The following is a 25,401-nucleotide window of genomic DNA, read 5'->3' on the forward strand; positions in this document are numbered from 1 at the left end:
GACAGTTGTCGATTGGTACATTGGTGATACGGGTCTTCTTTACATCTAAATAACAAAACCGTATTACATACACTAAACACACTGCTTCCAAGACTGGAAAAAAGAATTTATAAAAACATAGTGAATAGACTAATTAGTAAAAGCAGTGAGATCAAATATCACAATGTAAACACACGTGTATTCGCCATGTTAAAATGTGTCAAGCTGCCTAGCTGCATGATTTATCTGACTATCAACAACCAATTGTCATCCACCATTAACTTGACCAAAATCAATGAAAAACCCCCACAAATAAACAATTGAAGATCATTTCTGGAAATTATTAGTAACCCATTGACCCAACTTATTCCCTCTGACACTGTCAATTTCTCCAGTAAAACTGTGAATGTGACTGGCACTGGACCAGACGTGGAGTATGCTCAGAGTGGCATGCCCTCCCAGCAGGTGCCCTGACAGCTGAGGACCTGGTGGGATTATGTGCTGGTACGAAGGAGCGACCCTAGAGGGTCCAACGTGGCAAGATGCTGGTGTCCGCAGAGTCCAAGGTGGTCGGGTGAGTTTGGCCTCATACACCGTGCATGGTGATCCAGTGCAGTGAGTGCCTTCTTCAAGGAGAGACTTGGGAAAACGTTCTCAGTGGATCTTTCTTAAGGAAGTGTTGCGGGGGATGGGGGAGGAGCAGCGTAGTGTCCCGGGTGGCCATCTACTGCTCTCGCCAATGAGGAGGATTGGGTGGGCATAGTTGCTGCCCTGCTTGGATGATCTTGTCCAAGCCGCTGTTTTGAAGTGAAAATTGCTGCAGTGGAGAAGCGTGTCCAATTGAACTGCCTGCACTATGGTGGTGGTCTGCACCGTCATGGGCTGATTGAGGAAGGCACAAAGAGCTGCACGGAGGCAGCTAAGTTCTCTATGCGTGGCACAGCTGCTCATTCAAAAACCAGGGATCCCTGACACTAGGAAGACCCGCTCTCTCCCCCACCCAGACTACTTAGAAATGTATTAAATGAGTTACACTAGATAATCGGTACATTTTGGAATCCCACAGGCAATTTCAAGTCTATCTTTAATCTCCATTTACATTTTTTAACGGCAGGCATTCATTTTTCCATTGCACAATCTCATCATCTAATACGTAATCAAAGCCGTTTCTTTCAAGTAGGTGATAACATCTCCTTTTCATTAGATATTAAATAAAATAATCAGACTAGAAGGAAGCAATTGGTATTCAAGGGTTTGGTAATTATTCATTCACATGAGGCACTCTAGGAAATTATAGGAGTACCAGCACCTGAACACGTATTTCCTTGAGAGTGAATGTTTTTTTTAAAATCCTGTTCAATAAACTTAATAAACAGTTACAAATTAAAGAACGCAATATTAAGTAGCCATGAATATTCCCCATGACTCAATAGCTCCAGAACAGTACTGGAATTATTTAACACTATCTTGCTCCTCTTATTAATGAATCTTTTGTTTTTTCTGTATTGTTTTAAGCTGTGGAACAAAAACGTTTTGTTCAATACAAAAATGGTCTAGAAGCACACAAGAGTTGTCCCATGGCAGACATCTACTAAAAGTGGTATCCATGCACACAATAATAATCAAAGCTGGCATTTGCATAAAAACAAAAGCTTGCTGGTAATGGGGCACCCACCACCTTCAATATAGTCTTTGAACGAGCAATTCGTCTGTAGTCCTTGAATGTGACGGTACAGTACAATAAAGTGCAGCCATTGACATTCTAAGATCTAGAAAAGTAAGACCTACTTCTGTAACAATTAAAACTTTGTCTGGTATCAAATGATATTTAATTGGTTGCCACTCCATTCGCAAGCCACAATTCAAGTTTTTGCTACGCACACAAAGAAACTATCTAGCTAAGAACACAAGAGGTGGCGAATCCATAGTAAGCACTGCCGAAGGGAGGGAAGCCTGGTATTAGTCAAGATAGCAATACCGTATTTTCCGGCGTATAAGACGACCCCCTACTTTGCTTGATAAAATGTAGGTTTTGTGCTATACTCGCCGTATAAGACTACCCCCACTTCCAGCGCAGTCCAACGCAGTCCTGCATAGCCATTTTGAGAATTTATTTTATTTTATTTTGGCTCGTACTTTGTACGCTCGCTTTTGTAACCTGCACACTTATCACTTTTTTTCTCCAAGAATGTACTGATTGCTACCTCATGTATTTTGGATGCTCACTATTGTCACTTTTCATCCATGTAACTTAGCGTTTGCTTTTGTAATTTGTTCTTTTGTTAACTGAGAACTGTTAAACCAGGAAATCTTTGCTGTCCTAAAATTGAATGATACCTGTGAAGTTAATCTTTGTTATGCACTAAAAAAATGTGAGTGCAGAATTGAACTCCGTCAATACTGTTCAGCGCTCTGACACCTTCGGGTAAAGTCTGCGCTATATAAAATCGCATAAACCTTTTTAGTGCATGATTGACGCCTGTGCTAGTGACGTACCAATATCCCCCACAGCCCCCGCGGTGCGAGGGGAGGGGGAGCTCCCACACTGGGCACGGACGGCAGATTAGAGCCCCTGGCTGGGTCCGAAGCGTGGGCGGGAAATGGTAATGGCATGAAAACATACCGTAAAATTTGGCACCCGGCGTATAAGACGACCCCCGACTTTCCAGAACATTTTAAGGGGTTAAAAAGTCGTCTTATACGCCGGAAAATACGGTATTTACATAAAATGTGGTAAGAACACCAGGTTGCAGCCACATACATGGCCCAAAGCCATAAGATGAATAGTCTCAATGTCTTTCTAGATGGGTATACTTAGAAAGGCTTACCAGAAGTCTTTTTATGTGGTACTTCATAAGATACCTTTTCAAAAAGGCGTTGTAGGCGGTTGTAGGATTTTGTAGAAATAACAGTACAAGACCACCTTAGGTACAAAACAGGGCCGTTTATGGAGAAACACTTTGTGGTGCAGCTTTGAGTATCGTCGCTGTAGTTATTCCTATAGGGAAGATAGTCACAGTATAGAGCACTGTATAGAGATCTGTCCACAGCACACATACCGTAAGCACGCACAAGAGGTGGGCAGAGTGAACTAATTTGTTTCAGCAATCCTCTCTTGTAAACAATAAAGCAGATCCGCCCTCTTGGGAGACGTAGACAAACCCGTTCCTCTTGTACATATTTCTAAAGCTTGGTTAGAGATTACTCCCGGGAAAACATATGAATGCAGCATTAATGATAAAACAATTAGGGGGAAAGGATGCAATATTTAATATTAAAACCTCATATTTTTCTTTAAATTGCTGAAAATGACAACTCTTAACTTGAACGTGAGATGGGTATAGGGTGGATGAGATAAAGTAGGAGAGTGAATGCAAACAGAGAGAGCGAAGGGAGACTGTGTGCTAATATCGGTCCGAGAAGTGTTGTTTGAGTATTACCACCCGCGGCATTCACTGTACGCCAAATGCACCCGTACCGTATCCAGATATATTATCAGGTTTTGTAACCAACAGGAACATAGCTGATGTGGCACTACATATTTGTCCTCTCCATAGTAATTTACGGCATTCATGCAACTCTTTCGGTTCCCTACTGAGAATAAGTATCCACCTTGTAATATATAAACTCAACAATATCACCCATATCAGTTACAATATCCCATGAATAACAATGTGAAGTAAACTGTTTCGGCTGCTAGTGGTCGGTGAGGTGTAGTGGGCAATTAAACTAATATTAGGGTGGAAACTATGCAGTCTTATTTCGTACCAGTGTTTCATCCCAGTTTTCTGTTGGGCATACTTGAGGGATAACTGTGTCCACCCATTGCAGTACCCTTGTTGTTCCATAACTCTGGGCCTGTGGATTCAGTACCTATGGGCCCTGTCACTGAACTAAAGGAGCATATTCTTACTTCAATCCCAGAGACAAATGAGGTCACAAATTCGTTCTACATTGGATTTCAATGGTTTTCTATAGCAAATGTGCCTTTTCTGCTGGTGCACATTTGTCGGTATAATAGTTTTGGTAGCTTTAGGGCTTTGTGACTTTACCACTGGCAAAAGTAGTAAAGTGTCTGGGTTTACCATCTAAATCATGTACAATAAATTGGAACTCCCTATTTCGCCTATTTAACTTTCCTCAAAGTCCACTGTAAATTATGCCTTAAACTCACCTATCGGAGAGTAAAGGCAAGCCAATAATCCCATGGGTATAAACTATAAGTAAAGGTTAGAGGCTAATATGGGATTCTTTTATGAAAAAATATTTGGAAATAATGTGCAACACTTATCTGTCTTAACAATGACAGTGAGAGATGAATCATACTAAAGTTAATCAATATTATTAAGGAATTAATCCTAAAGAAAAGGCGCACACAGTACATAAGTAAAATCAATTAGATCTATACTCAGAAATGAATCAGGTAAAGAGTGGCTGACACATCGAACTCGAGTTGAGAAAATAACGATAGGGCAGCAGAGAATGAACAAACCAGCGTAGCGTCTCGCAAGATTAAATCCCATCAAATGAATCATTTCGGAGTATAAATATAATTGATTTTACTCATTAGTATGAGGGTTTTGTCTACTAAGCATATAAACACATGAGGGGTCATCTTTGTAATTCCAATTCATTATGGTGGTCATGAGGATGATCTTGTGGATTACATACATAACACATAAATGTTGACGCCAAGTCCAATTCTTCACAAGCGAATCTACTGGATCCTCACCATTCTGATGCTTTATTAACTTTGACCAGAGTAGACTTTACGGACATTAATATTTGTTTTTTTCATTTGGATACGGTAATTCATCAGACAAGGATAATGTTTGTGTGGAATTTCTTTTTCAATTGGTATCTCTAAATCTGATGTATTTAATACAAGGATTTGATTTGTATGTGTGTCTTTTCTTTAGGATTAATCTCTTCATAATATTATCTGACTTTAGTGTGATTCGTCTTCCAACATCATTGTTAAGACCAATAAGTATGTGCAAATAATTTTCAAATAAATGATTCCCTTGTTAAACTCTAGCCTTCACATAGTTCACCTATAGCACTGAAAGTTAAATGTCATATGTGGGTTGCAGTGCGTATTTATACCACTCACATAGATGACAAAAATATATTTCTGCCAGAAGCACCACTGTACACTGGTTAGGATGCAGTTTAAACGAACTGTAGTGATACATGCCAGGGAAAATGCTATTTTTAAAATAAATTTATAAGTCACCCCTAACGTGTCTTTTGGAAGCCCACAGGGAGGGTGCTACTAAATAATAAATAGAGCACTTTACATATCAGAGTCAGTGTGCCCTCAGAACGGAATAAAACCCAAAACCTATTTCACTACGCTAGACTTTTCCCTAACTGGCCTTGGTGAGATTAATATCTTTATTTTCTACATCCACTTTGAAGCATTTTTCTAGCGCTGTTCTAAGTTTCGTCCTCCATAGTTTTTAAAATATGACTTCGTGGTGAAATCAGATTTTTAATAACTTCAGCAGAAGAGTAACTTTGTAAAAATTTATTTTCGGCTGATGAACCAGATCTCACTTAAAACCAATTCTGCCACTTATCACACTACCAGAGCTGGAACATACATCTTTGGCTGAGGGAGTTAAAAACTCTTATTTAGGCTTGTCTCTGGGCCAAGAAAAGGCCAATGGAAATTGACAACTGACAATAAGCATGAGTTAGCTACCTGGGAGTGGACAGGAACAAACTGGCTGAACTTAGGGCAGTTAAGCACTACCTCTTTTGAATTAGAGATGCGAAGGAGGGCTTCCTCTCCTCATTCCCAGGACCCTCCTAGAGAGTTGGGCTCCAATCACAGGAGAAAGGAAAACATCTTAACCCCGTCAGGTATGAAAGTGACCAAGAAGCCAAGAATGTCTGGTGGCAGCTAGGCCCCAGGCTCCTGGGTAATTTTACAGCAAGTGCAGTACTACAAAAGGTGGTGGAGGTTACAAGAAATGTGTAGGATTGGGAAGTAGAATTTCTCCAATCAGTGTCTATTGCACAGGACAAATCTGCCACCTCCGCCACCATCACCTCAGAATATCCCCGAGCCTGAGAAGACTCCATCTGAAGAAGGTGGGCCTGCTGGAAGAAGAATCCTGACTTCTGACACCTGACAGAAGAAGAGGGGGAGTCACACAAAAACTCCTGAATCCTGCTGGTAGCCAGGGACTGGAACTGCTCTGCAAGGGTCCACTGGTTGGCCTTCTGTTCACCTGATTCAGGGCACAAAAAGCAGGACGACACCTGACTCCCTTAGGGCCCAGCTGACTAAGGTGTTCTAGGCGTTGCAGGAGACAGAGCTGGAGAGACCTTTGCCTAGGAGCTTACCATGATGAGCTAAGGGCTACAGGTAAACCAGAATAAGCATTCCTGGCAGTTGGTGATTCAGTTTGAAGATAAAACCGTTTACAAGGAGAAGCTTGGGGTACATGGCCTCCACTCCATCATGGGATGCCTGAAAAGGTGCCTAGGTCTTGGTCCACCACAATTTGTTTTTATATAATGCTGGACTTTTTCTTTGCCATAAAGCTTTAAAAATTAATATCTCTGGTCAAGGTTAGCTTAGTCTGAAAATCTTGGTGTCTTTTGGCCCATTAAATGTTTCTCTATTTTTCTAATTTTTTGTTTGGAGCTTTTAATTTGTTGTGTTTCATACTCAAAAATTGTTGATACAGCTTATACTTAACATATATTTCTCAGGGGATTGCTTGATGCTTGTGCCATAGCTACCATAGGTTGAGTAGAGAATCTCTCAGAACTGCGTTTTGTTTAAAGTGGATACATTAAACTATTAGAGGTCCCCCTGTCAAATGAATCACTATTTCTGACAGTTTCCTTTGCACTCTCATTTTATCCTCTTGGCTTAGTGCCATAAATTCATAATTAGCCCATTGTGCCATGTTGTGACACCATTTCCTAACGGGTGGGGATTTCTGCTCACTTCCATGCCTGAGCAATTGCCATTTTCGGGAAAATAAGTTCTATGTCTTGAATCTAGTTCCCATTTTTTAATTCTTGCTGTAATGAGGCAAAAACCAAGTAGGCAGCCCCTGGGCTTTACAGTTCTGCCCTCTTCATTAGTGTGGACAAAATATGTATTAACTCCTCCCAAAAGGTGCCCAGTTTAGGACATTTGCACGTCCTATGCATGCCACATCCGGTTTCCACTTGCCTACATCTGGGGCAGTGCAATGCACCCGGCTCAAAGATTTTGTGTTTATCCCTAAGAGGAAGATATGTGTTGTGTAGGGTAGGTAAATTGTGTGCAATTGAATATGTGTTTCTGGAGACCATTTGAGTATATTTCAGAGCCAGTCTCCATTCATTGTCTTCCAGGTCTCTCAATAAATCTAAGCTCCATTTAGCTCTCAACCCATCCATATATACTTTTCTCGTATTTGTAAATTCAAGACAGAATGTTTCTACTATGCCCGTTGTAGATAACCGTTGTGTCACTTCATGAGTCCTGGATTCAGCGGTTCCAAGTCCACAATCTTTCTGGAAGGCCCTGGTCAGGGTTTCATATGGGAGAAACGGTGTTGGATCGAAGCCACTTCTCTCCATCTGCTGAGCCAACATGATCAGCGCACCCATATGAAAGCAGTCACTCACAGTCAGAATCCCATCAATCCAGACTCCAAAAGACTTGGCAGTAAACAGACTGTGGCTTAGAGAGCTCCTTGAGGGAGAGAGCAGTGGCACACAGTGCCATATGTCAGGCCTTCTTTATACATGCCCCCCAGTACCCAAGTACGACCTGCAGAAGTCACAGGTAATTCTCCCCTCAGGTGCAGCCCATCCACCCTGTAGCAACCCATTGTACTTGGGTCACTAAATAATATAGTTTGAAGCCCAGTGCGCCAAGAACAGCTTAAGTTACTGGGAGCTTCAGTTTGTACATTGATATGCTATCCTTCTCCCCGCCCCAGCCCCGGTGCTCCACATCATGGACTCCTTTTCTCTGAAAAATGTCCAAGGAATGCACAAGAACAGGTTCACATAGTAGTATTAAAGCCATGGTACCATGATCATTTTAGATAGTTCTATCCATACATTGATCATCAGCTGAGGGGTCTTTAAGAGTTCTATGCATCCTTTCAGGGCCATCAGGGCCTCGTTCAGGTTCCTGGCCATGAAGTCGACATATACATGTACACCTAAATAGCAGAACTTGACTGGTTTCCATTTGTAGCCTCTGCTGTGCAACACTAGGGGGTCAGCTGAGGGTGTTTGGCTAATATGTTGCTTTGGATTGGGAAAAAGCATATTTTTGTGCAATTTATCCAGATGCATAACAAGCCCAAAGCCTACCCCGCAGGGACCAGTGTCTGCAGGCCTGTTGTGCCATCTCTAATACATAGCAAGAAGTCATGTACGTAGAGTGAAATGATAAGTCCTCCATCACGCAAAGGAAGACCCTAAAGGCTGCCTTCTCTCCTGATAGTGCTTGCAAACAATGTAATCATCAAGGTGAGAAGCACTGGAGTTAAGTGGCAGCCTCGGTTCATACCTGGGCTCAGGGTTTAGAGTAAAAGAGTTTGATCCAACTCAGTAATTTGCCACCAAGTACCATATGTCTGCGTACTAGGAACAGGTGTCACCAGCTAAGCATGTCAAATGCCTTTTCCAGATCAATCAACAGTGCTGTATGGGAAAAGCGTGGCGGGGTCCTCCAGGACTTTTAATAGGCCTCTAATGTTTACAGAAGTATTTCACAGAGGGACTACACAATTTTGGTCAGAGTATACAAACATCATCATACCCTTTAGCCAGGACCTTGCTCCAAATTTTGCATATTTAAGACCAAAAGGGGTCTTTATGAGGTCCTGTTTGTGGGATCCCTGTGTCATGAAGGGAGGAAGACTAAAATCGCCTCTTGAGTTGTCCTCATTCAACAGCTACATTCCAGGGCAGAAGTGTACATGGTTGCCAGTGCTGGTGCTAATAACTCTATAAACATGATGTAGCATTCAATCGGCAAGCCGTCTGATCCAGTGGTTCTTTTTACAGTGATCAATCCAATTCTTTAATCACCTCTTTCACATTATTAAACTGCCATTGTTTGATTAATAGTGTCCTACTTGTGAAGGGTCTGTCTGCTTAATGTGGTCTTCTCGTTGATAGTCTTCTTCTGGGGGCGCTCTGTTCTCCTTTATGTGCAGGGCAGTGTAGTAATCCAGGAAGACATTATTTATATCTACCTGTGTGTGTGCTCTCTTTCAGGTGTTTAAGGTGACTGGGACCCCCCACGTCTCAGCCCGAGTAGTAATTAAAAACAGACTTTGAAACAGGTCCCTTTTCAGCCCTTTATTCATGTCCTTATTTTGCAGGCAAAACAGAGCGACCAGTGTAAAATATGTAAAGTAATCCAATCTCCTATTTATATTTCCCATGCTTTACTTAATCTTGCATAATCTAAGAGTGTCTGTTAATTCCTGGATGTGTTACAGTATTTTTCCAGGTAGCATATTACTCTTGTGTAATGCCTACTTTGAGATGATTCATCATCAGGTGTATATAACGTGCCATGATTGAGTTGTGGCTGAAGGGTGGGAGTTAATCTCATCCAATCCTAGGCCACTCTGTAAAGTCCACAGAACAATGGTAATGTATGTCAGTTGCAGTTGTATGGGTAAGGTGGCGCACAACATGAAGTTTAGTTTACAAGTTTAAGCTACACCCTTAATTATATAGGCTACACCCTTTTTAGGGACCCCTCCAGTTTTTTCATCCCACTTAAAGCCCTGCTCTATTCCACTTCAGGGTCTTTATGCTGCTTATGTAAATCCCTCTTTGTTCTGGTCAGGCCAGCGATGCCAGCAGCTAGCCTGTTTTATCTCTCTCAAAGTGTGTCCAAGCCATGTGCTGAGTGTGTGTGAGCATCCAAGTCTTTCAAGCAGCGTAGTGTAGGTTTTCCTTTTTAGGTCGCAGCTTACCAGACAGCACAGTTGTCTGGTTTGCCAAAGATACCTTGGGAACTTTCAGAAGGTTGACCTAGGAATGCATTCTGCCCATATAACACTATTGGCTTTGTGGTTTGTAACTCACATTTTCTGGCTTTCTATTTCTATTTGCAAGCTTTATTTGCTGTAGGCTCCCCAGGTTCAGTTCATCAATCCCGTTGCCTAAAGTGTTTACTGCATTCTTCCGCAAACTCCCAGTCCGTAAACAGGCTTTAAATTGTGTTCTTATCTCGTCTCCCAGTCTGTAAACAGGCTTTAAATTGTGTTCTTATCTTGTCACATTTGCCATGCTTTCAAAGACCTAGGTAAAATGTCAGGCGATGTCTTCTGAGGTTTTATGTGGCAATCTTGCTGGACACTAGGGGTAGGAAAGAGATCTTTTTCTAGCACACAACAACATTTGAATGTACTGTGTAAGTATTTCAGTATATATCAGAACTAGGAACTCAAACAACGCACAATTGTTGTTATTTCTGAAGTGTGTTGGAAACAAATACTTTAATATGATCAAAACAAATCATTACACTAGGTGATGGAATTTCTACACATTTTTGTTAGTGCACTGTATAGTTTTATTAGCATAACTATATCTCTGTGCAAATGTAATGGTCATTTGAATTGAAAATGTGTTGTCTGTAATGGTAGTGTAGTACTACACCATGCATACTCAACTATACGCCACCTACTCTGTACCACTCCATGCCACTGCACTCTACTCTGCACCATTCCACTTTACACCACTGCACTCCTCTGCACTCTGCACCACTCCACTCTATGCCACTGCATTCTATTCCACTTCACCTCTCTACTCTACCCTGTACCACTCTACTCTATGCCAATGCACTCTTCCCACTCTACTCTACACCACTGCACTCTTAGCCACAGCACTCTACACTACTCCAGTCTAGGCTACACCAATTTACTCTGCACTGGACGGGGGCGCGGCTACCATTTCGGTGCCTTTTGTATGGCGCTACTTCTCCCCGTCCATCTGGGAACGAAGCGGGAGTCCTGTGGCTTGTCCCCGCAGCGGCGCCTGCTGGAGTAGCGTGCTTAAGTGCCCTGGAGATTGCTGCCTGACAAGCGGTCCGGTACCGCCATCTTGAAGCTTGAGGAGTGCCGTTGGTCCTCGGCGTGGCCCTGCAGGTGGGAAATTCACTTTGGAAATATTTATGGTCTCCCTGGTTGCTGCCTTGCTGAGGTTTCAAGAAGTGCAAGACGTGCCAGACGCTGAGAACCTGCCTTGGGGTTACTCTTCTGGTGCTGCTGTCCGCCATTTGTAAAATTGAATCCTCACCCCACTACCTGTCTGCAGGGAGCATGACCGGTACTGCCTGATCACTACTGCTGGTTTGCACAGGTCTGCGGATTGAGTATAGTTTCTGGCCCGGAGTCTCACTTGACCCCACGTTTGCGCTGGTGAGCCCTGAAAGTACGTGGCTCCACATATTGGACTAGCCTGGTTTCTGGGACTGCATCTTCCCTTTGTCAGCACTACTGTCTGGCTGGTGGCTGCTGGCACCAAGGAGTGACTGTAAGGTCCTAGGGCCACGTGCTGAGAGCTAGAATTTGCACTGGAGAGAGGGCACGCCTGGATCTTATTTATCAGATGTTCGTTGCACAGACCGTGTTGTAACATCAGTGATGGTGTGGTCCTCCTCGAGTCGCTGTGATTTGTTTGTCTCCCCTCTGGGAGTCTCTAGAGGCCAGGATGGGCAGAGTGGACTGGACACAGCCAAAGCTGTCGTTCGGTTGTCAAAGTCCCGAGACGCATCAACTGAGGACGCTGCCAGAATGCAGGAGCAGAATGCAGAAGAATCGAGACACGATATACGTGGTATGCTGGTGGCAATGGAGAAGAGTTTTCAAAATGGTATCTCGTCCCTTGGCACCAAGAAGGATGCACTATCCTACAGAATGGACCGCATGGCCGAAAGAGTGGATAAACACGCTGAGAGGCTAGACATGTCCGAGCGAAGGCTGGCGGAGGAGGCGTTGACCACATTAGCTACTGAACTTAAACAACTTGGCATGGTGCTACGTGTCTTGCAGGACAAAACAGAGGATTTAGAGGCGCGCTCTCAGCACTGTAATCTTTGGATCACAGGTTTACTGGAGACAACACATACAGGCAACATGGAACTCTTCATAGAGAAGCTTCTGAAAACACTGCTGGGCGAGGATTCCTTCTCTGCCATGTTCGTTATGGAACGAGCCCACCCCTCCGTGGGGCCTCGGCTACCCCCTGGAGCGCTCCCTCGACCGATTATAGCAAAACTACTCAACTATCGTGATTGGGATGTGGCACTAAAGCTGGCCAGGGAAAAGCAGCCTTTGGGGTATGAAGGTTCCAGGGTCTCTTTGTTTCCAGAATTTACGATCCGGGTCCAGGAAGCGCGTCGCCAGTTTGCTCTGATGAAAAAGCAACTCCATGATCTCGGTGTGGATTATGCTTTGTTACACCCAGCGAAACTGCGTGTGTACAGACAAGGTCACTGACCCTCCACACTGATCCGAAGGCCCTACAGAAGGTGCTAAAAGACTGGTCGAGAGAAATGCGTCGCAGCCTGGAGCGGCTATTACTTGATGAGGCGGCAGGAGGACTGTTGGAAGAGCAGCACTGATATCTGGATGGCGCCTCTGAGTGATGAGTATGATTAGGGGAATTTGATTGGGCAAGAGGGGTTAGCAAGCAGGCCGTGGCGGGGTAGCCATGGCACATTTTCATGTCTTAAATGCCTTTGGTGCCTCAGCTGGATGGAGCGGAGGCCAAGCGAAGGGGAGGGAAACTGTCGCAGGTGGTGGTCTGTGCCCAAGCTCAGCAACTGTACAGTAGCTTTATTGGGTGTGGTCAGGTTCTGGACGGCTGAGTCTGGCCTTGTCTAAATCATGTGTGAGCGGGCACTAAGGTGGGGGCCACGATCATAACTTAGCAGTTTGGTTGACGCAGAAAGTTGGAGGATTCCACAGCTCTTGTACCTGCATAACATAGTTGAGATGGTGTCTTGGGAGAGCCTGTTTCATCTACCAGACTAACAAGCTCCTTCTGCCCACGCGTATTGCACACCTGGGATTAGTCTTCGCTTTTGTGGGGTGGGACAGGCAGAGGGGGGTGTTTCTTCTTTGTTGTTGATGGGGGCGAATAGCGACCAAGTTGGGGATGGTCTGACATGGGAGTGGGGTTGGCGGGTTTTGGGAAGCACAATGATGTTATTTTGAATTGCTGTTTTCTATCTGTGTGCACATGGAGATCGATGCAACTATTTACTACACAGGTCAGGTTGCCGGATATGGCTAGATAAGAGTGATGGTGGTACATAGCTGCACTAGTGAGAACCCGACTGTAGATGCCCTCTGAGCGCTTACTTGGAACTTTAGGGGTCTTAATGACCATAGGAAACTCCGTAAGGTATTACATTATTTACACAACCATGCCATAGACGTAGCTTTATTACAGGAGATGCATCTTCCCCTTAACAGTCCCATGCTGCGCACAAGGGGCCTGCGGAACAATATCCATGCCTCAGGTTTCACTACACACGCTAGAGAGGTGGTTACATGGGTTAATCCTAGGTCTCCCTACACTTTAGTACCTCTGGACTCAGACCCTGATGGCAGATATGTGATATCCAGGTGTCAGAGGAAAGGCATAGACCTTTTTATTGTAAATATTTGTGGTCCCAATTTCGATTGCCCTGCTGGACATGTGCGACGTTTGGTGCACGAGATATCCGCACACTGGGGGATATACACATTATTCGGCTTATCACAACTTATATACCAGAATTAACAATTGGTTAGCGACTATGCCCCTCTATGACATGGCCAGGGAGTGTAGGGTTCTCCCACGCACTCTGTCTGACCACTCCCCCATTTTGGTAACGTTAGCTACCCCAAAGAAGGGTATACTGCTGTTTACTTGGATATTCCCTTTTTTCTATTTTGTAAAAATAAAAACACAAAAACTTTACGCTGTAACACACAACTCTATGCTCTCTACTCTGCACCACTGCATTCCTTGCCACTGCACTGTACACCACTTTACTTTACGCCATTAAACTCAAAGCCACTCTACGCAACTGCACTCTATCCTGCACCACTCCACTCTAGGCCACTTCACCCTACTCTGAAACAATCTACTCTATGCCACTTGACTATACGCTACACTGCACTCTAAGCCAATATACTCTACACAACTGTACTCTATGTCACTGCACTCTACACTGCATCACTCTACGCCGCTCTACTACACCACTGCGCTCGGACACTCTTCTCTGCAACACTGCACTCTCCATCACTGAACTCAGTTATGTTATGTTAAAATTACTTCTAAAAAGCATGTACATCAGTTGGTTTCTTGGTGCTGTCTATAGGAGTGACCAGAGTCCTGAACAGTTAATCAGATATCCGGGTAAACAGCCATGTTTTGAGGTAACTCATATGCCTGGGTAAACAGCCATGTTTTGAGGTAACTCATATGCCTGGGTAAACAGCCATGTTTTGAGGAGTTTCCTGAATCTTGGGAGATCAGTACAGGATCTGATGTCAAGGGGCAGGGCGTTCCAAAAGCGAGGGGCCAGTACCACAAATCTGCTGCCACCTAACCGCTTTGATTTTTAGTACGGGGTGACCAGTAAGTTCATGTGGGCTGATCGCAGATTGCAGGTGGGTATGTATCTCTGTATGATATGTTATGTTATGTTATGTTATTTGCATTTTTAATGCGCACAGCTGCTCCAGCGAAGGAGCGTCCTGGCGCAGGGAAAGGTAGATACAACATAACACTAAATCCAGCAGCAAAAAAGCAGAACACTTAAAACAGGGAACATTTAAAACAAGAAGGTTTTCAGGGCCCTACGAAAGGATATTAAATCATCCAAGAGGCGGATTTCCAAGGGGAGCGCATTCCAGAGGGTTGCAGCTTTCACTCGAAAGGAGCGACCCCTCCATCCGACTAAGTCTGAATATTGGAGATGAATCCTGGGCATATGCCATGTAACTATTTGAAATAAGGCAGACGATTTTGAAGGAACAGCATTGGGATACGGGGAGCCAATGTAGCTTCTTCATAAGAGGGGAAGCATGTTGCCATCTAGGCTGATGAAAAATCAGTCTTGCAGCCTGATTCTGCACGAGTTGCAGTCTCTTTATCAGGCATAATGGCAGACCGAAGTACAGAGAGTTAGCATAATCTATGTGGGACATGACCAGGGCTAGAACTACCTGCACCAGAGCTTCCCTAGTGAGAGCTCTTCGCCACTCTACTCTGCACTACTCCACTGCACTCTACGGTACTATACTCTACTCTGCACCACTCTATGCCACTGTACTCTATGCCACCCGACTCTACCCTGCACTACTGCCTTCTGCATCACTCAACTTTACGCCACTGCACTCTCCAGTGGACCACTCTAATTGACGATGCTGCATTGTATGTCACTAAACTCAATGCTACTGCACTCCGCAACACTACGCCAATGCACTCTACACCAACTGCTATACAACATGGCTAAAACACATTGGCAAAGTCAATAGCTCTTGCATAGGTGAGACCTATTGGCTTTGACAACGCTTCTTGTTGCGAGCAGTTGCTGCAATGCGACACTCAGGCCGGTGCAAACACACGTTTGAACAGGGGTCGAATTTACCCAGGCTGGTCGTAATCATAATCTGTACGACATTTCATTAAAAAATGATTGAACTGAAGTTCAAATCCGACATAAGTTAGAAAGAACAACATATTGCTTCAGTGAGAATCTGTTGGTGCAACGGCCAATCATTTCGGTGAGAATGGCCTTATATACGAGGTGTTACTGTAATGGGGGATATGCCCCGTACCAAAATTTCAGCCGCTTGGTGTCTGTGTCTCAACAAGTGGGAGTTTGCAACCTTAGAGTTCCAGTGCTACCGTGTCGCGCCCCTGCAAAGCATGAATAAACGCCCCTCCAACCGGAATCAAGGGCCACGTAGAGGTGAAGCCGCAGGTGGCAAAATCATTCCTTGATTTCAAGGTGAAAGTGTGAAAGTGTCCACCTTAATAGAGACACCTGCAAAAAACAACGGCAACGGGCGGCAACTTATTTATTTATTTATTTATTTTTAATAACCGTGCTTTGTTTATTTAAAAAAACGTGACTTGCTTTGACAACGCTCGCATGGTAAACCATTAAAATCGATTCGCCGGAATGCCATACGAAACAAAAAGCAAGGACACCACTACAATTTGAAAGGCTAATGAGGAATTTCACATCCTGCAGGAATGAACTGCCAATGACCTTTTTTTGCAAAGAAAAACCTTTCGATAAAGCGTGATGGAGTCTGTCAGGCCAAGACCCCGAGTGGGCACCGAGGCAAGGATAAAGGAGAGCCCTCTTCCGTTTTTTTTTAACAAACATGTGGCATTTTGGCATTGTGAGGCTGGGAGTAACCAGGGAATAATTCTGCTGTTAAATAGAAACATCATACACAAGCAGGAGACACAAACAACCAACTCCAAGAAGCAAAAGTAATAAATAAAACAGGCGCATATAAACTATTTCTCCTAGGTACTTATCTGTTACAAGGTGGTCTTAAATGGGTAAACTCGTTTTAAGTACAGAGTTGGAATCATGCACATCCAAGGAGAAACATAGGCTGATGCTGACTAAGGATTTAACTCCTCCAAGGAGATACAAGCACTGGCAAAGCCAACAGATCTGGCATTTTCCCAGATTGTAGGCTTTGTCAAAGCTTTTTTTGTGATGGTTTTTGTAAAAAGTTATTGTTGGGTGAACTGACTGATCTTCGAAAATATATACAAAAAATTATCTAAAAGGAATTTTTTTTTATTGGTATCAGGAAGCACACACCGCCTTAATAGTTGCTGACCCAAAAGGGAACTACCTTGTCTATCGAGGTAAAACAGAATGCTGTTACTCACGGTAAAGTTGGCCAGCGGCTCAAGTGGGCTGAAACACTGCACCATGCTGCAGTGGGTGGGTGAAAAATGACACAACAACAGACCAATGGAAGGGCGGGATGGCTAGAAGCTCACATATAGTAGAAACTCACAAGATCTTGATTAATACCAGTTATAAAAAGCAGACCCAATTAATTGGGGGGTAGGACCAACGGTTTACATTGCTTTAATTTAATACATGCTATGGAACTGCACGAATGCAAATTTATTTTTGTATATGTTCCAGACTTAGAAAGCATAGTACGCAACAGATCCAACTCATCCAAGTCAGGTCACGGATTTAGGCGTTTTCGGCTGACATCTTGTATGATCTGCAGGTCACAATGTGAACTCCAACCAGCGACAACATAGGTTTTCATTCTTCCGCAGCCAAAACATCGAGTCCTACTCAAAAAAAATTAATTAATAGCTATGAGTACTTCAAAATATATCCTTAGTATTACTTGAACAGCAACCCTGTGGAGATGACGGCATAGTTGTTCTCTGCCACCAGGTGGTCTCTGGGCGGCGGCAGCAGTCTGCAAGCTCTTAACCAATGCTGGACCTTTCTCCAATAGCCTTCGTATCCAATGCTACAGATGGGGAATTCTGTTGTTGGAGGTTGTTTGTTATCTACAGTGGGAGCACAGGGGTGGCCTCTGGGGGTTAGCTTGCACAGCAGACTCAGGGCAGAGTAAGGTGGGCGTACACACAGAAGAACACTACACTATCTACTGTCCAAATGGCCAAGTCAATCCCGTTCCCAATTTAAGTAGTTCAGGACATAAATTACTTTGGGAATAGTAGATTTTTGGGAAAAGGAAATTCCTTTGGAAGACTCTTTGAAAATGACAATATTAAATGTTCTGCGTTTTTAGCTTATAGTATTTTTGGTCTAACTTCATAGCCCTATAAAAGGAGACTGGTCAGTCTGCTCAGAGCTCCACAACGTTGCTTGCTCTTGCCTTGCTGCTCAGTCGGGCAGCGCAACTTCAACCTCTGGAGTCAACAGTTTTTCTTCCGCCTCCTGGTCCTGTAATTCTTGGTGCCTGCCTGTCCTTTCGGAGTTTTTTTTTCTGGATTCCAGTTTTTCCTCCACAGACAGGAGTTTTCTCTAGTCCACGAGCTTACTCCACACCGAGCCACCATTATGCTGTACAGAGGGGTGGAAGGAAGCGGCAGGCATGAACCGCACTGCCAAGAAGCACCCTTGGTAGTATTGTGAGTGTGCATAGATTTAGGTGAGGGGAATGTGGTGCTATTACTAATCTGTATTGTGGCACAACTCCTGTGTATTTTTCACCAATAGAAAACGGTGTGAACTGCAACAAATGTCGAGAGAAGATCGATTTGTGCATATTTGACACCCTGTTAAAACTGGAACAATTCCTTGCCTGGTCTGACCACGTGCTAAGGCCAAAATCCGATGATCATAAATGAATATTTCTAAGAGGCATTTGATCAGATTGTCATCTGGTGCATTTTTATGCGGGTGTGAAACAGATGTCAGCTGCTTAGTGTAAAAACATTCAAAATGAAATCTCACAGGAACACTTCTTGATATTTTTCAGTTCCAGAACACAACGTTGATATTAGTCCTATGAAAAGGGAAAATTACTTGTTTCCTGTGCACCAAAACCTCTTCTTTACACAAACCATTATTACACTGTGGGAGCCCAATAGAGTCGGCACCACTAACTAACCACAGAATCTTTTTTTTTTAAATATAACTAGGACACCACTCCATAACTTGGTGAAACGTAATTTTGATTACAACTCCCAGGCTCACGTCAGAACATTGGATGGCACTCAGTCCAGTTTGCAGGAGTAAAAAATTAACCATGGACTCAAAAGACCTGAAACTTTCTGACAATCACATTGTGTGGGGTCGCATCCCCGTGCCCAAGTTATCGAAATAAAACGTGCCTAGAAGTAATCTGGAGTCGTCGGTACTAGGAGCCGCACAAAAACTGGAGCCTTGCCTGGCTGAAGGCCTTACTGCTTTATCCTAAAAACTGTAGATTCATTTTTAGCCTCGAGTGAATAAAGAATGAAAGTCACAGCTCTCCCCTTCCTCCACCAGTCTTTTGCCTACCTCCCTATTTCTGACTTCCTCTACAACCTCTTGGTCCTGTAGCCCAGCCATATAAAAGTAGAGGTGTACAGCCATGTGGGGAAGATTAAACTGTTAGGGCCTTTTGTTTCGAAATTTGCGTACTCAAGTTCTTCTCGCCCCAATTATTTCCAGGACTAGCTGATATGAACACAGTGGTCCGAATGATAATAGGTGATGTTTTTATCCAAAGTATCAGTTCTGTCCAATGTAGGTCCAGGAGAGTCCATGTCATAGTTTTATGATATCCTCACAAGATGCATTTACACACAAGTAATTCAAATTGAAATTCTTCACATAGTCAATAGACATCTTGAAAGTCTGGCACAGTGTCAGCCCTCCTGGACTTGCGTTGGACAGTCCTACAGTGATCAAATGGAAAACTGCCTCACCTTCCTTACTCTATTCTACTTTTATTTAAAAAATGGCAATAGAGTAGCACTACTTCTGGGTAGAACCAAGAAATACTAGAGCGATTTACACTTTACCTAGAGTTGAAACCGATCATTACAAGTGTGATCTCTCTGCGGCCCACCTTCTTCAGGAATATCACCACAGCCGTGATGATACCGGACAGCTGGAACAGGAGGTTCTGGTTTGAACCATGGGTCAGCCAGGTTAGTAGAACCATCTTTCTTCTTTTGCCGCGGCGGTTAACATTATATCACGCAAATAATTATTTCTTTGCCAGGTCGCTAACAAAAGCAATCTATCATTACAGCTTTTCAAGAAAATGCTTTCTCAAGGATGGATGGAGTGTTACAAGAAGGAAGCGGATGCTCACTACATGAAGAAAACTAGTTTAAGTGAGACATCAGTATCATCCATCAATGTAATTCACCTCCACTCATGAACTGATTCTGCACTCAGGTACTGAAGAATTCAATCCTCCAATCAGATCACTGCAACTACTGGAAAGAAGAAAGAAGCCTGCTTCTAGTGGGAAGCAATGCCTTCAGCAGACCAATGCTTTTGAAATACAACAGACAACAGGAGGAGTGAGCTCAAGGATGGAGATTTATAGTGGAGTACCTGGAATCCCAAACCCAAGCCTCTGCAATCTTAAGTCTATAAACCTAACAAGCATTGGCAATACCAATATGTCTGGCTTTAAAGGAATGTTGTATGGTAATGTGAAGCATTACAAGTAAACAGCATGGGAAGATATATGCATGTGCGTGGAAGCGAAGAACTGTAGAATAATATTGGTGTAGGTTAAAAAGTCTGGTGGCAATTGCACCGTCAAGCCAGGCCTAGAAATCCATGTAGTTAGGGAGTGCCCTCCTCCCATCTTTGCTGCTGCCAGAGAAAAACAACATAAATGATATAGCCACCTACGACACGTTAATAACATCCCAATGTTATGGGTGCGCCCCTGTAATGTCAAGCTTAGGCAGCTGGATAAATAAACAAACGGATCAAAGATGTGTGGAGGGCAGGCACTTTTTTGTGGAAGCACACAACTTCTTCCCAATCAACACATGGACTCCTGGCTCCCAGCATGCGGGCGGAGACAAAGCCCCTCTCTAGTGATACTCGCATAATTAATTGTCTGGCAACAGCTGCACTGTCAAGTCTGGCCATAAAAAAGGCCTTCTCTATATGTGCTGTAACGTTGTGTTATGCTCTGCAAAGCATCAGGTATTCACAGGCTTTTGTCTAATTGCCAAGTTATGAAGAGACCGGAATGAATCACCCAAGTCATTCATAGTTGAAATTAATAATTTAAACCACAATGTAGTAACACCGCCGCAAAGGCTTCCCTTTCATTTGGCTCTGTAGTGACGAGTATCCGAATACACCCTGAAATCAGATACCCCAGGCCCTGTCCAACATCACCTTTACCATGAATTATTAAAACAATACTTTACACCGTCAGTCAGAGCCCAGATTTGATCTTTACCTGCTAATCCGCTTCTCTAACAAGTTATTACAGGTATTTCTCGGAACAACAGAGGTCAGCTTTCAAGAGCCAGTTTACTACTTCTTGTGGAAACACAGCCTTAGTCGTTCTTTCAAATATGGCAGTTTAACGTCACTAAGATTATTACAGTGGCAAGTTAGCCTTATAACAATTAGGAAATCTTGGCACAGACGCACAAGTATTCGCAAATCCAACAGGTCTCACTGTTGTGGACCTATTGGTTTTGCCAATGCCTTTGGTCATACGGTCCAAAAGCAAATGAAGCATCTGATTTTGTAGATGCATGCATGCAAGATAACACACGTACATGTATGTGTCAGTTACGCATGTGCGCCTACAAAATGACAAGGGTGCCTCTTTTTTAAATTTGCTGATCAAGGATGGATTGGTAAATAAAAAAAATGAAAAAGTAGCGCAAGAGCACTTTCATTTTTTTTTTGAAGATGGAGGACGTGGCAGCTATTCGCCTCCACCCCAAAAAAATACGGAAGTGGAGCAAAACACGAAAAACAGCAAAACGGGTTGTGGGAAGCGCAGATGAGCGATCAAGCAATATGAGAGAGTATTTGAGCAGGGGAGAAGCTAATGCACCCCTATGGAGTACTTAAGCACCAAACACATGAAGGAGCATCTGCAATGCAATAGGTCTCGCATTTACGCACGTTTGAGCTATTGGCTTTGTAAATGACAATGCCTTTTATGCATGTTTTGGTTTTTAAAACATAAATTAAAGACATTGTCATTTACAATGCCAATAGCTTAAACTCTCGCAAACGCGAAACTTATTGCATTGCAAATGCTTGTAGGCATCCTGAGTTGCCCCTTTCTGTCTCCCATGGCCTCTGAAAAGCTCCTGTTTGCTACGAGTTAAATAAACAAGCTGGTGGTCACAAGTGCTCACTGCCCTCCTGCAGTAAGAGAAACTTGTTAAAGAAAATAGTGCTTGTATAGTAAATAAGACGTACCATGTAACAACCGAAGTAGAAGGGCCAGTCCTCGTGGGAGGCTGCAAATGAAGACAAGCCAAGTTGTATCATTCGTAGCCAGTGCAGATGTTTCGCCGCTACAAGATGCAGGCATCCCAAAGGACAATTCTAAGACAGCAAAAAGGTGCACCCATGTCTATTGGGCCCCTTCGTGTTGGTTGTAGCTGGATTCATTACCTAAGTTGGACACAAGCCCCCACCAAAGATTTGCACTGTGACCGCTGGGTTGTAAAGGCTAAAGATCTGCATTGGCAGCCCTTGGAACCCTGCACAGAGGACTTCGTGGAAACTCAAGATCCATAGTCAGAGTCACCCCACTCACTTGGAGACCGAGGACTGGACCGGACTTCACCCCCATTGACCACAGAGCATCAGGAGCATCCTTTGCCTGCATCCCTCAGCATCAGATTCAATCCATTAAAGTCTATGACGGTCATCCTGTAAAGTTGAGAGCTTGCTTCAAAAATACTCTGATGGCTAGGTAACTGTCCAAAGTATCCATACTAGGCTCCAAGTCCTCTGCTCTGTCAAGATTAGTCACCCAACCGGGGTTGGAATCGTTAAACTAACTTTTTCAAACTTATCAAAAGTTTGTAAAGTTTTTGTTGCTCAATGCTGGTTTGTGGTTGCATTTAAAAGTATTTATTGCTTTGAAAATCTGTTTCTCCGGAACCTTCCGGTGGATTTTAATGATCAAGGTCTCTAGCAATTCAGAAAAGTAAGCTATTTTTGTATACATTGTTGTGGTGTCTGTTTATTTTCTTATTCTGTTTGGTGCTGTTAAATGCTTCACACTAAATGCCTTTGCCAAGCCTTACTTCTCATAGCCACAGGTACCCAGTGTTAAGCAAAGTATAAGAAAACAATACTGACTGGACCCAAGACAGTATCTGTGAGTGTACTTCATGCTAAGGCCCCAAAGCCACACAAATTCCATTCACTCCAGTGCACTGAATAACTCCTACCAGCCTCAAGATCAAGGAAAAATGTCTTCAGCTCTGTCTTGCAAATTTACTCCTACATTATCTCTAGTGTTAGTACTTCTAGCCTCTCGGCTTCTGATCCACATGTCTAAATGGGTCCAGATCCTGACAGTGCAGCCTACTTAATGCTGGACAATTTCTCTCCTGTGAGTAGAGGGTAAAGAGGACCGCAACATGGGAAGCTAGTTCAATGTAAAGAATCCCAGAGAACCAATCGTAACTGCCCTGTTTTCTAGTGAATCTGAAAAAAAGAGTTGTAGAAAGCCTGCTGAAACTGGGGGCAGTGCACTGAAATTTGAGAAACAAATCCCGAACATCTAACATCTTCATGATAGGACTACTACCAGAACTTGATGGGAAAGACAGTACTTTGTGAAAAACAACAGTAAGCAGAACACTCAGTTTTTCACTTTTGTGTGGAGTTCCTATTGGGTAACACAAAATGCTGTTTTCCTATTGGGAGGCACTTCCTTGTTTTATAGCTTTTTGATCTCTTTATCTGGGTGTTACAAGCATTTACTCAAAGGAAGGCTTTGCAGCTTGTGTTAAGGTACCAAAGATCAGGCAGGGATTCCGTACAGAACCAGGTTTATCTTTGAGGGGGAGTTTTGAGTTGTAAGAAAACTCAGTCACATCTCACATCAAGACTGGCCTCTCTGACACACTTAACAATCCGATCCCCTGCATGGCCGATATTAAATACACACAATAATACTTGGACTCTGATTGGAAACAAGGGACTCCTTTAGAGAGGTCAGTTATGGGGAAAACATCCTCTAATATGGGAGAGGGGAAGTAAACAACTCTGGCAGAAAAGGAAAATACAGCCAAGATTGTGCTGCCCTCTGCTACACACCATTTTATGTTGTACTCAATGTCAGTTCTTTTCCTAACTACATTCATGATGGGAGACAAAATTATAGTAGTCATGTAGCACTAGTAATACGGAAAAGGGGGCTTGGGGTTGATGAGCCCAATAAAGGATGTAAAATGAGAAGCATAGATCTCAGGGAAACACAGACAGAGAAGATTGAAAAACTTGACATTTGCAAGACAAAACATGAAGAAAGCATTTGATACGTGTAAATTGAACACTGAGGCCTGCAGGCCAGTCACAGCGGAGGATAGGAAGGAACGGTTGATAAAATCAGAAAGGCAAGGTCCATCTCCAGCATCCCTTACCTAGAAAGATTCTGAAAATAAAAGTTGGCAGACAGCTCCAACAGTACATAGAATGCAATGACTTCTTACATATTAACAGCCAGACTTTCATCCAATGAGAGGAAGTGAAACCGCTCTGGCCAGCATCACAGAAGACCTGTTCATTACTCCAGAGGAGGACATCCCTGAGCGTGCATAGGACTTGCTCTCTCTGCAAGCTAAGGTCGATGACCATGAAGTATTGACCTAATGGCTAAAGACTTTGTTGGGGATCTCGGGAACGACTTTATAGTAATTCCATTCATTCCTACAAAATCAAAGCTAACATGGTTTGCTGTTCTCAACTGACCCACAGGATGCAAGGTCCCATGCAATGGACCTCATGGTTGCTTCCTCGTCCCTTTTTTTCTAGCCCAGTACATTCAGGTAAAGGAAAAGTACAATCTCAATGATCATGCATTTGCTTATAGTACCATACAAATAAAAAGAATATATTATACCTCCCCTTCCCCAAACTATGTTACTGGGCGGAGGAGCATTCCTTGCCTAAATTACACTAAAATAGAGATCGCCATGCCGGGCAGCACCAAGGATACAAATCTCCTTTTTGGCAGGCCAACAACATTGGAGGCGGTGACAAATTTCGAAACAGGACAAAAACTGGGCATAATGTTCAACTCTGACGACTTCTTTGACCCACTTACTTCAAGAAGAAAATGGCTCATTACATATTCCCCACTCCTATGCAAAATCCTGTAAGAACCACATTATTCCATCTTTTATAGTCATTTGAAAAGACATACATGCTTGTCTGCTTGTCAGCAAAGCCATGAATGTGACTTCGCGTGAGAATCTATAGCATGTTGGTAGCACAATACTGAATGACACATTAATGTTCCTCTCCAAAACTGTGTCGGGACAGAGACTAACCCACAGCTCTCTGTAGTCTGTACCTTCCTATAAAACTCAAGGAACCACTGAATGACTTATCAAAAATAAAAATGTATTAAGATCGAATAATACACAGGTTTCTGACCCAGACTAGTTAGTTAACCTAGCACTCCAGAGGAGCTGCAAGCACAGCACCTCAATCCTGGAAAACATATTAAAATCTCGAAAGGTCAAGAATGTGGCAGAACTACAGATAAAACAACCCAAAGCTATCACACAAGAGTATTTTACTCTTTCTTTGGATGGATATTTGTAGGTGTGACCTCAAAGGATATTCGTCTGCGTCTTACTTTGCATTTTTTGGGGGCTATCTTGGTCAAATGCATGTCATTCACACTGTTTTTTAACAACATAGACACTCTTCTCCTGGACAGAAAA

The 25,401-nt window shown here is 43.3% G+C and overlaps 1 protein-coding gene across 3 annotated transcripts in view; it reads right to left on the reverse strand.

Moving 5' to 3' along the window:
* Positions 1–25,401, reverse strand: part of DGKH (diacylglycerol kinase eta) — a 749,224-nt gene that overhangs the window by 691,562 nt on the left and 32,261 nt on the right. The gene's annotated exons all lie outside the window — the stretch shown is intronic.

Source organism: Lissotriton vulgaris, chromosome 8 (assembly GCF_964263255.1).
Source record: "Lissotriton vulgaris chromosome 8, aLisVul1.2, whole genome shotgun sequence".
Lineage (NCBI taxonomy): Eukaryota > Metazoa > Chordata > Amphibia > Caudata > Salamandridae > Lissotriton > Lissotriton vulgaris.